Source organism: Hermetia illucens, chromosome 3, assembly GCF_905115235.1.
Source record: "Hermetia illucens chromosome 3, iHerIll2.2.curated.20191125, whole genome shotgun sequence".
Lineage (NCBI taxonomy): Eukaryota > Metazoa > Arthropoda > Insecta > Diptera > Stratiomyidae > Hermetia > Hermetia illucens.
The window spans coordinates 136,950,715-136,962,912 of record NC_051851.1 but is presented as its reverse complement, the minus strand read 5'-3'; positions in this window follow the sequence as shown (position 1 = coordinate 136,962,912).

Here is a 12,198-nt window from a genome sequence, read left to right as displayed (position 1 = left end):
AGTGCAGTCGAAGAACGTCAACAAAAGCGTTACAGGCTGATGGAACTGGTGGAATTACTGAACTGCATTTCCTTCTACAGACGAACATGGACAATGATGGAATGCGCGTGAAAAGCACACACAGCTCCATTTCCCGCTAAGAACACTGTAAGCGCCATATGGATCTCAGACTGCAGAGTGAACTGGAGAAAAGACGGACAAGGGAGACGTGCCTGAAGCAGACTTTATCCAAATAGTTTCCAGGGCCCAAAAAGAAAGCAAAGAAGGATAAAAGGAAACAACACTCTGCGTCGTCAGAAACCCATCTGTCCAAAGACAAGGAGGCTACAAATAGAAAACCACTAAAAGAGAGGCGAGGAAACGAAGAAGGACTAGACGGTTGGCTCTCCTCATTAATGAGGCTTAAGCCAACGCTACAAGATTAAGCCCTAAGACAGTAGAGCAGAAGTATCTTCCATACGGAAGACGAAAGGTGACGAAGTCCTCGTCGAATTATTCCAGAAGGCAACTAGCATGAGTGCGTTCTGCGAAGCGGTCAAGGGGCTGCCCGGAGTGGAGGATCCCATTTCTAATCTAGAGCCTATGCGTTTTCTAAAAATCCAAGATCTTCACTGCCTCACAGTAAAGATCGAAGTGGAGGAGGCCATAAAACGTGAACGTCCAGAAATAATCAATGCCCTGATGGACATCATTTTTATGAATGTTTGAGGCCAAAAACTCGCTGCGGTAGTAGTCGCCGAGCAACATGCGAAGCAACTCCTAAACTGGGGTGTTAATCTGTAGGGTACGGATGCGGATAATCACACGTCTGCAACTTCCCAGAGACCTGATGGAAGGACAGCATGCCGCAGATGCGGTCAGGTAGGCCAACAAGCAGACTTTTACAACGAAAGCGAGAATTGTTTTCTCTGCAAGGGTCGTGGCGCGTGCAGCAAAAGCGTTGCGTACACTGCGGTTTCGGGGCGGGGTCCAGTCTTTAAGGTGCCGAAACAAAGACCCGGCTTCATCGTATCTCGATTTACCGGGTATCGCTACTATCTAGGTTCGGGACGGTATTCGAATTCGAACGAGACGATACCGGACCTTCGACGCTATTTCGATGCTCTGGAGGACGCTATTTTGGGCACAGAATCCTTGACTGTGACTTTAGTGCTACGGCCCTTGAATGGGGCATCTCCCAGACTCGAGTTCTAGAAGACTTTTCGGCAAGTGACCACCAGTACATCGTGTTCAAAGTTGACACTATTTGCCAGCGTGAAACAACCCCGCGTTCCCCCTACGCGCAAAAAATGACGAGGGTGGACATCGGGAGCTCCATCGAAACCTTGGAACAGGCTGAGTCACGCTTCGAGGGGCGGTAACGTTGTAGGTAACACTAGGTAGTTTCCATGTTTTCTATTACTAATGGACAACAGAGATTGCCGACCTACGGAAGAAGTGTCATAAGCTCCGTTGTTTGACAGTATAACGTTTACACGCCCAAAAGGATGCATGCACCACAAAGGCAGAATACAGATCAGCTCAAAGGAGACTACCCAGCGGGATGAATAAACGGAAGGCTTCGCACTGGAAGAACTTAGTCAACGGGGTAAATGGGGATCCGCGTGGGTTTGCCTATAAAGGCAGGTGGGCCGCATTGTACGGGCATTGTTCTCCAGATATGTCGTACAGGTTGATGGCAACACCATGAAAGAATTCGAAGAGGTCGTTCTGACTATGAAAAATAGAAATGCGCCAGGTCTTGACGGGTGCTCCGCGAGCAGCAAGACTTGTCTGAAGAAGGGTATTTTTCTTTGTTGCTGAAATGTGGTGAAGCTTGGGCTAAACAGCAAAGCAAAAGGAGTCTATGTATGCTTGACACGGCTGGAAAACGCTCAAAAAGCTCATCAGCTGCCGGGGACTTATTCCCAAGACAGTTCAACTGCAGAACAGGGAGATCTACGCTGGATGGTTCATCGAGCTTAGGCCGCAGCTGTCGATTTCGACGAATAGAGATGCCTGCAATTCGGTAAGATGGACAGATATGCTGGGCACATTAGAAAACTCATGCTACGTGCCGAGTTATCTCTTGCGGATATTGATTATCTGAAATACCATTCCTTACTCTATGAAATGCTAGAGGGCCAGATGAGAATGGACATCACGTGGTCGTAATCTACTAATAGTCAACATGCCAGAAGAGTCGCGCTTGGTCGGTAGACGACGTAACAGCACTTGTTGCCGGACCCGCGGTTGCACGGGCGCAAAGTAGATTTGGCATATTGATGCGCCGCGTAAGTGATCCTAACCAGAAAGAGAATCCCCATCCTGTTGCCCAAATCGATCAACGAGTTGACTATAGAGTCAAAACCTCATATCGCCATACCTTGGTTCATTGATAGACTCGATGATCAGCTTCTTTAAGCAAGTGAAAACAGCATCGGGCAGGGCTACAACTGGACTCACGGCCTTGAGCCGGGTAATGGCGAAAGTTGGGGACCTATATCTACCAGTCTTATTATGGGAGTGTAGCTTGCACATTTAAATTGTGACTAACGCATCAAGGAAATTCAAATCATTTATTAATTATGAAAACTCAATTACAATAAAAAATGTCATTTATATTTTCTTAAATTCAATCCGCAAAAAAACTTTATTCAACTCTTTTTCACGGATCACTCTCTACATTTTTTACTTTCACGATTGCAGCTAGGCGAGCCACTCAGGCGGGTGAGTTTCACTCTGTGGTGAATTGCATCATTTTCGTGCGGAGCTCGGATGAATCCTCGCTAATTAGCTTGCGCCCCCACAGGAGCAACGAAATCCGTTTTGCTCTATGATACAGAGATGCACTGGTACCTTTGGCAAGGAGGTATATCGTAAGCACCTTCCCCAAATGCAGAGGGAAGGAACTTTGCCGGTGATATTTGCTTCTCGGACTTTGTTAGAACGGACCGTGATGGCGATCGCGGGCGTGATCCCAGTTGCCCTCCTTGCTAAGGAACACAATGCCATCTACACCCGCAATTTTCATGGAAAAGTGGCAGATGGACTCCATAGGTCATCGGCAATTTAGACCCATGGCTGAACCAAAAGCATGGTGATACTGATTATTTCCTTACGCAACTGGGCATAGAGATTTTCAGTCTTACCTGCACAAGATATGAAAAGCACGATTTCCTGATTCTGTATTTTGCAATGGATTGATGAACGACGCCAAACACACCCTTTTCTGTTGTGAAAGGTGGGATGGATTTCATCACCGACTTTATGCACAGACAGGGGAGCTCTCTTCAGACAACGTTGTCAGAGAGATAACTGAGAAGCGCTGACAGAGGGGGTCATGTTACGCATTAATTCCGAGCTCTTCTTGTATTTGAGAAGATTGAGTTCGACTAGGGTAGGGGCTAGATAGCAAGGGGTTCCTTGAACTAACTCTTTTTCTCCTCTCGCGTTGAGTGGAGAAATAATTTTACACACAAAAAATTACAGTCTGTGAGAACCAACAGGTCTGTGAACTCGATAAGTATAAGGAGTAACCGCATCGCGCGCGAAAGTTTTACTAAGAAATCAGCGGAATGACGGCATGTAGATGTGGAAAATCTGAATTTTGGTCTAGTATTTTGGTTAACTGTTCGAAAACCAGAACATCGGTGAGTTGGAGGAATCATGGAAGAAATCGGCCGTGCAATTTATTGACTTAAGAATCATAACTCACAAGGACACGATGGAACTATTTCGAACTGGTTAAATATGGTGGCAACTAACTACACCAAGTGGTTCATCAACTTATGCTCAAGGTTTGAGATAGTGAAAGCGTGTTGATTATAAACCCCATACATATAAAGGCTGAAATCACCCAATTAGAATCCCCTTCCCCACCTTGCTTAGTGCCATCTATAAGATATTTTCCGCGATGTTGCTAAATAGATAGCCCCATACGCTCAGAACATCGTCGGTCCATACCAAAGAGGCTTCACTCCAGATTAATCAGCAATAGATCATATTTTCTCCTGTTTAAATGTAGCCATCATTTCCACCATATTTTCATCGACTTCAAGGCCGCCTATGATAGCGTAGCCAGGGTAAAACTGTACACCGGCATAAAAGAATTCGATATCCTGACCAGATTTATAAGACTGACTAGGCTGACCCCGACCAATGTTCGAGGCCAGATAAAAGCATCAGGATCACTCACAAGACCATTCAACATCAACAGCGGTCTAAGACAAGAAGATGCCCTATCATGCACCCTTTTTAACCTGGTCCTAGAAAAAGTGATTTATGATATTGTCGTGAATGCGAGAGGCACACCATCCTCCTAAAGTACACCGAACAACTGGTCTATGCTGACGATATCGACATTATAAAGAAGACCGGGACCGAGATGTACAAACTGCCTTCATCTAAGTCAAGTAGGCGGCGATCGGTGCGAGATTTTCGCCTGTACACTAATGAACCAAGAAGTAAAACATGGCAGCAATGTCAACGCCAAAAACGAAAGAAACAACAATATCAAACAGCAATGGTCAACTGAAGACAATAAAGATAGAAGCTTCTTTGAGATTATTGATAATTTCCTCTCTCTAGGGTCAAAAATCACCGCCGATAACAGCTATGATAACGAAACCCATGTATTGTTGTTGGCATCCAACAGAACCAATTTCAGTTTATAAAAACCATTCCCCTCGAAACGTCTTACAATACGCCATAGGCGGGTCATGGGTGAGGATTATCCAGTTCGGAAGGTCTATGAGGGCAGTATATATGATAGCAGACGTGGAAGACCCTGGAGTTCCTTACTAAATCACACCTAGAACGGACAGCGATTGTGGAAGGAAGGAAGTTCCTGCAAGCATTTTAATGAGAATTGTCTCTCTTCAGCTTTATCAAACAATTATCGACACATTCCAGATTGAGAGGTAGCCTGTAGGTCAACCAAAAATGAGGAGGTCATGAAGCTGGCGAGCAAAAGCGATTGACGGGCAAACTTTTATAGGGATGTGATTTAATCAGGTGCCCGCCAAAACCAAAAAGTTGATAGAATGTTAAATTGCCTAACTTTCGCACGGTTCACCATCGAGTCAAACGCTGGTCCAGAGGGCGGTACGTAAGACTGTTTGGAATGGAGAAAACAACCTTGCAAAAAAATCTTAAACGAGCCACAAGTTAACTATGTAGTGAAACTATGGAGAGGGGTTTGAAGGAATTCTGCTGAAAGAGAAACATAAGCCGGTAATTGGTGACTAGAAGGTTGCCGAGGTCACCCAAAACCTATACGAGAGAGAGGAGCTTCTGGAAATTTATAGTAGGATAGGCCGAACATGTTTGCTGAGTTGTGCGGAGCATACTTTGCATTACAAAAGTGGTATGAAACTTGTCTTTATACTCAAAGCTGGAAAATCTCTAGACGGTCATTGTTTTATTAGTTCACATATTTCTTACGCACTATGGAGAAAATGCTAAAGAGAATAAAGTGAGTGAACAATGCAGAGCAGTCACTACTCTGTGTTGTTCATGTCCTGGTAGCCTTTCAGATTGATAGTCTGATTTCTGTTAATAGCTGCCACGTTAAATTTTAAGCAGTTCCTGCAGGATATATACAAAATATCCGTCGAGATTATGGCAACGATTAGAAAGGTTTCGAACACAGAAAGTATGTTGCCTAGCTAGGATACATATATGCTCAGGTCTGGGGGCTGGAGAAGAAACGCAAATTATTTCTGCGAAACTTAGGATTTTATCGGGAGCTCGGAATAGCCAAATTTATAATAGAAAAAAAGCATCTAATTTTCACCTTGAATCCGCACTTTCTTCCCTCGCGGCCGCTCCTACGATCATCAGTCGGCTCTTCTTGGAATATACAAACGTTTCTTGACAACGGTATTGGCAAAGTTAGATGATGAGACTCTGGATACTATCCCTCTTTCTCTTGCAGCAATTATTGTGCTTCGAAAAGACTGTTTCAGAAAGGATACTGAGCTGAGCACCAACAGACACTTGAGATATAGAGAAGAAGGAGACTTTTTATGAGTGCTGAGTGCAGTCCAGGAGCGGCTTCTTAGGGCTGGCACTGAGATCGTGATGAATGATCTGAATGCCAGACAGAATGCTCAGGCACATGATCGCAAAACATGGTCTTGGCAGTCATATCGACAACGGGGAAAGGTTTGTGGATTTCTTCAATCTCCATTGTTTCGTCACTAGCGACATTTTGCTTGTTCAGTTGTAGAATTAGGAATTGTCTTTTGAAGGAGAACTAACATCGGTCTCGAACATGATCGTTATCTGAAAATCGTTTGTCTTCATTTACACGTTACAGTTGCAGCTTATCGTAAAATTTTAAGGGCTGTAGGATTCCGGAATCAGCATAGTTCTTTCGAAAGCTTGTTTAAGAGACGACAACATCATTCTGGAGCAACATGTGGAGTCCACATCCCCACTTCAACTGGTCTCCATTGGCTTTAAAAAACGACAGCATCAATATAGAGTATATCTGGAGTGCTATCTCCAGAAGGTCCATTACAGAGCAACCAATTGTTGTTAGAGTGACGTATGACTGGAACCCTCATCCTTGGGCAAACACTCAAGTTGTAAAATATATGACTTGAGGTTTCGTCTGTGGACCACAACCGAGAAAGTATGTTGCTTTCCAACTTCTCCGGTCCCCCATTAAGTGGATGGCGGACTTAGAAACCCCTCAGTTCAAGGGAGCAAATGCCAGCTTGTAACCACTTCGGTCACGTTGTCCCCAGGGCAAAGGAGAGGCAACGTCTGATGAGTTGCCTCTGCCCTGGACGAAGCTGCAAGTCATATATTTTGCAACTTGGGTGCTTGCTCAAAGATGTTGCTGTCCAACTGGTCTGGTCCGCCATTAAGTGGAAGGCGGATTTAGGGACCCCTCAATTCTTAAACAAAATTTGAGATCATTACTGATTTTTCAGCGCAATGCTGACCAAATTGCCTCCTAGTGTACCGTTACGGTCTTAAATGAAGTGCTCTAACACACTTCAAGGCCCTGATCCAACATGCATTGTTGCGCCAACGATTACTATTATTATTATTACTGATTTTTCTACAAAATATAAGGAATTCAATGAAAGGGCTCGATTAGCACTTTTGGAAACTGACGTTATTTTTGATATTCGATGAAAACCCAGAGAGTGAAGACTAAAAATGTATACCTCACCACCGAAAAATCTGAAAAAAAAACACAATGATGCATCTTTACAAAATCTAGGCCTCAAAATACATCCGATTCCGATATTTGCACAAAGTTAAATTTACCCGGAAATCCCTTTAAGTTCATCTTAAACGTACAGAATTTCCTAACAGCATAGGTGATAAAATAGGATGTACTTTTGGGAAGTTTAAACGCAATCTAACTATTATTAACAAAGTTATAGAGGTTCAAAATTTCACGTTTCACGTAAATTTATTGCTCTCCAAGATGTGTATTACGTCATCATCATACAAAGTGTACTTGTATGAACGGCGGGTTCCTCGTGGAAAATTTTAGTTTTCCTTTCTTTAGTTATTTGTATATCAGTACAAATGTGGATGTATTTGGATGTATAGGTATGTGCTAATTAAGTTCGCGGGCAGTGTCTCATAGGATAGACATGTGGTGGAAACTGTTGAAATCTACGAACTTACCACCATTACCGTTGCGATCGCCAGAATCGTCTTTCCCCATCACATATCCGAGGAAGGTGTTGTCAGATCCCACCTTGGCATTCAGATCACCCATCGCAATCACAATGTCACCTTCAAGTAGCTTCCCCTAAACTGCGTTTAATTGCTCGTAGAAACCATCCTTCTCCACTGTATCGGAAGTCTCATTGTACCATTGTGATGCTTCTTTGAGAAACCGGCTCCAAGGTCAAGAGAGTGCCCCTTGCGGTAGAAGTCAGAAGCAACCTAACACCGGATTCGTGTCTGTTACCACTTGGCTTTCCAGAGTACAAAAGCACATTACCACTAGTGTGGCAAAAGGGAGAGGAGTACTCTCCAGAGTCTCACCATCCCACTTCACTTAGGCCCAAAATGTCCAGCATATATCGTTGGAATTCCCGCTCAAGTTGGAGAAAGCGAGCATTCCGAGGACCCACACTACCGTTATCGAGGAGCGAGCGCAGATTCCAGAAACCAATCATAGTCCGTTTTCGATAGCGAAAGGTCGTTGCAATAAAAAGCATTTCATAAAAATAAAAAAAAATTCAATTTTCCGAGGTGCATTTTAAAATGTGGATGAACACACGAAATTTTTATTATTCAAAATTGAAAGGATATTCTATTTATTATTGCTTTGCATTCATTGCAATACAAATTAATCGAAACATGTGTACTCTAGTTTCCTGGAAATCCGAAAGATTTTGGAAAAAAACCCACCGAAAATTGATGAAAGGGTGAAAAGATAAATGAAAAGTCTTACTTCAAACAAAAAAAGTGTTAAAGGGTTCATCCCGTGTGTCGCATTCGAGGAATTGTTTTTTTTTTGGCATCAATTGTATCTAGATTTAGTATAGAATATATGGGCAAAGTAATTTTTTGATATTCGGAGTCGTTTGAAAATTACAGAGTTAAACAGGTAAAATGTCACATGCCAGGTTTATGTCGATAATCGAAACAAAGCGCGTATTTATTGGTCCAAATGACTTCGCTAAAATAATAAGAATTGAAGCCAAAGCTTTACATGTGTTTCTTTAAGAAACCTAAGGTTTATAGACGATGTAAAGCAGATTAATGGTCAGTTAAGATTTTATGGTTAAAATTCGCATTCAACTTTTTAAATGCGTTTTTCTCGAAACTGCATGTTCAGAATCTGTTGCCACCATAGCCCAAAATCTATTCAACGAAATTCTTTGAAATTTTCACGACTTATTCAGAGCATACTTCTACGGTCCGCAAGCTAGGATAATTGCGATTCATCCGGTAGTTTTTTTTTATTGATTAAAGAGGCCTGGAAAAAACACCAAAATTTACAAAAAAAATTTAACAAGGCACCAAAAATGTAACTTTCAATATTTTTCAACATCCTAGTTTGCAGCCTGTGGTTAAGTTCACACGTTAAAATGCCATTTACTTTTTTTTTCTTTAAGATGATCGCAGCGTCCTCTAGCGAGGCAGCAGAAAAGCATCTTTTTTTTTAGATGGGTAGTTGCTCTGTATTTCTATAATGAACTATGCTATCGGTCTGGAAAAATTACTACGCTTGCTCAAGATATTTATAAATATATGGTGAAAAAATCGTATTTGTACCTTTATCCAGTACTTCATAAAAATTTCTAAAAAAAGCGTTAAAAACGGCCTTCACACAGGATGACCCTCTTAAATGAAAATTTGTCAGAGTTGATTTTTGGCTGTGGTAATAACGTGTGTGTGACAAATTTCGAGCAAAGGGGAATTAAATTAATTATTAAACAAAAAAATATCGCCAGAGATTTACCCTTAACTCCGCCTAAAAGTCGCCAAATTCAGCCTCACCCAGAAATACGAATTTTTGGATATCGTCATCTTTATTGATTAAACCAAATTCAATTTGGATGCGAGCGTGAAGCATGATGCCCTGGAAACTTCGAAGAAGGATCATCATTAATGATACCATCCATACGATTGTATGGGTTGCTTTTGGATATCATGGGGCGCCCCGTGACAATGCCCATAACAAGAACAAAGAGTGGCGAGAGGGCGCTTCTTTGATGAACGCCGACAGGGTCATGAAGCGGTTTTGATAAACGAAATTTGAATTTTACTTTTCGGACCGTGGTAAGCCATTTAGGTGCTGCCGCAGAGCATATCAGATGAATTCGTGTAGCACACGGTAAAACGTCTTTTTTAGATCCAGAAATGCAATTTCTCCATGAGTAACTATGCGGTGTGTATTGCGGCTTGACTCACGGTTATTTGAACGATTTCGCGCATATGGTTGTCAAGAATATGTTCAAAAATCTTCATGGTATGGTACAGTAACCGGAGGGACCAGAAATTTGAACAATCTGCTGGAGTTTTTTCCATATTGGAACTGTGGTACTTTCTTGTCAGCTAGGTGGGTTTCTGCCTTCCTAAATAACCCGATTGAACAATTCACTGAGCCACAGGGTTGGGTGCCAGCTCTTCGCTTCCTAGAGCCAGATGTGATGTCAGGTCAGGTCATGTTGCTTTCTATTTCAATCGTTTTATTGCTTCCTCTACTTCAGTGGCGCTGGTAAGTGGTAGGAGGAAAAAATTCTTCGGTTGAAATCTGTTCGAAATATTCTCGTCATTTATCCGTCGCAGCTCGTCGGTCGGTAAGCAAAGTTTCATTTTTGTGTGCTCGATATGCTATGTATAAATTCGTATCGGCTTTTGACAAGTCGGTAGAGATATCCTTGGCCATCTTGATTATCCAGTTTATCGTAAGGATCTTTGTAATGGGTGGCAGCGATCGCTTTCTTTCCTTCCCGGTTGACATTCTTATAAATTTATCTATTGGCCAGCGTTTTATTGTTGAGATGAAGAACGAAATCAAAATAAAAACCTTAAAAATGTATTCGATTGTTGTTCTTGTACATCCGGTTATATTTGATTTTGAATTTGCCCTTTTTTCAAAATTTGATCCAACTTCTACTCCGTTTTTGACTAAACCGTGAACCCGAAGAAGTGTACAGTTTTGCTTAGAACATATGTAGTTAGGGACCGAAATATAGTAGAACTAACGGGATTGGTTGAAAGAATTTTGGCAGCAGAACATTAAAATATCGAAAAAGGGGATCCAATGTCAACGCATCTCGGAAATCCTATTTCGGGCATAATGACGAATATTAGGATCATTTCGACAAAAGAAAATATTAAAATCGATCCCATAGTTCCTGAGACAAATGAGATGTGATTACGAAATAAACAGAATGTGTGGCCCTCCGGAATGTAAAATCTTGTTAACTTTAAATAGTTTTTTAAAGACAAGTCTAGAGAATAAAAAAAAGAAAAAGCAAATCGAATAATAAATAGCTTCTCACAAAAAAAAACTATTGGGAGTTTCGACTTAAAACTTTCAGGGATGATTCTTCAGACGCTATTCTATCGAATTAGTAAATAAAAAAATGCTGATTGGGAAAAGTCCCCTTAACTTGAAGGATCAATCCTGAGTAGGGTGGCCAATCGATGAATGGGAGTCGAAGGCAATTCACTGTTTACCGTGAACGATGAGCTTGGCCTTGGGTCGTTGAACCCTCAGCTAAACTTTAGAACCAGCGGGGATGACCGATAAAAAAGCAGATACAAGAAATCCTACCTTTCATACGATAAACGGAATCCTAGTCACATTAAGATTGGAAGCGCCAGGGAGCTGGTCGTGTAGAGTGGAAGTACAACGGAATTCGCAGACGTTGAGTGGAAGATAAGATAAAAGACTAAACACAAGGGACTTCGTTGAAAACCGGAGTTAGAGGTGACTTAATTTTCGAAGGCACTCAACAATCTTTCCCTAGCAATAAAGAACATATTCAAGTTCCAACCACATTTTTGAACTTCATGGACTATCACTAACGCTGTTGGGATGTTTTTACTGGAACACTCTTCGAACGGAACTCGATAAAGGTAATACCAGCCTTCAAACCGACCCAGACCGTAATAAAACACTTTTTACATTTTATCAATAATAAACAGATATTTTATTATTCCCTTTTCATTTTTTAAATAAAATATGATCTTTATTTTTTACTCATCTCAAGTATTTCTCATCTTTGTATTATATAAATGTTTTCTTTTTATCTTTTCACTATCTCTAAACTCCAATAAAGCACATTTCAAATGCTCCGCCCTCTGCGTTCGTCGAAAATCTTGTTCCTTTCCTTTCTCTACACGAAACTTATTATTAATTAATTATTGTTTGAAAATCTTTGTGTTCTTCATTTCTTATTACTTTACTCATTTTTTCCATGCTTTCTTTGAATTTTATTTTTTTCTAAAAAATATTACCTAAATTAAATTTAGAAAATAAAAAGGAATAGAAAAAGTTCTATTTTTGTTTTGTTTCGAATAAAATGATTTAATTTGGATTAGCAAAGAATAGTCAAAAATAACATTTTTTTCAATTGATTTAACTGAAATTTAAATCTACAATTCTTGTTTTATTTATGAAACGATTGGGTTCTTTATTCTAGGGTCTTGACTACTAATAATAAAATTGAAAATAGATATTGAAAAGTAGCAAAGCATTATTGCAACAAATGGAGGAAG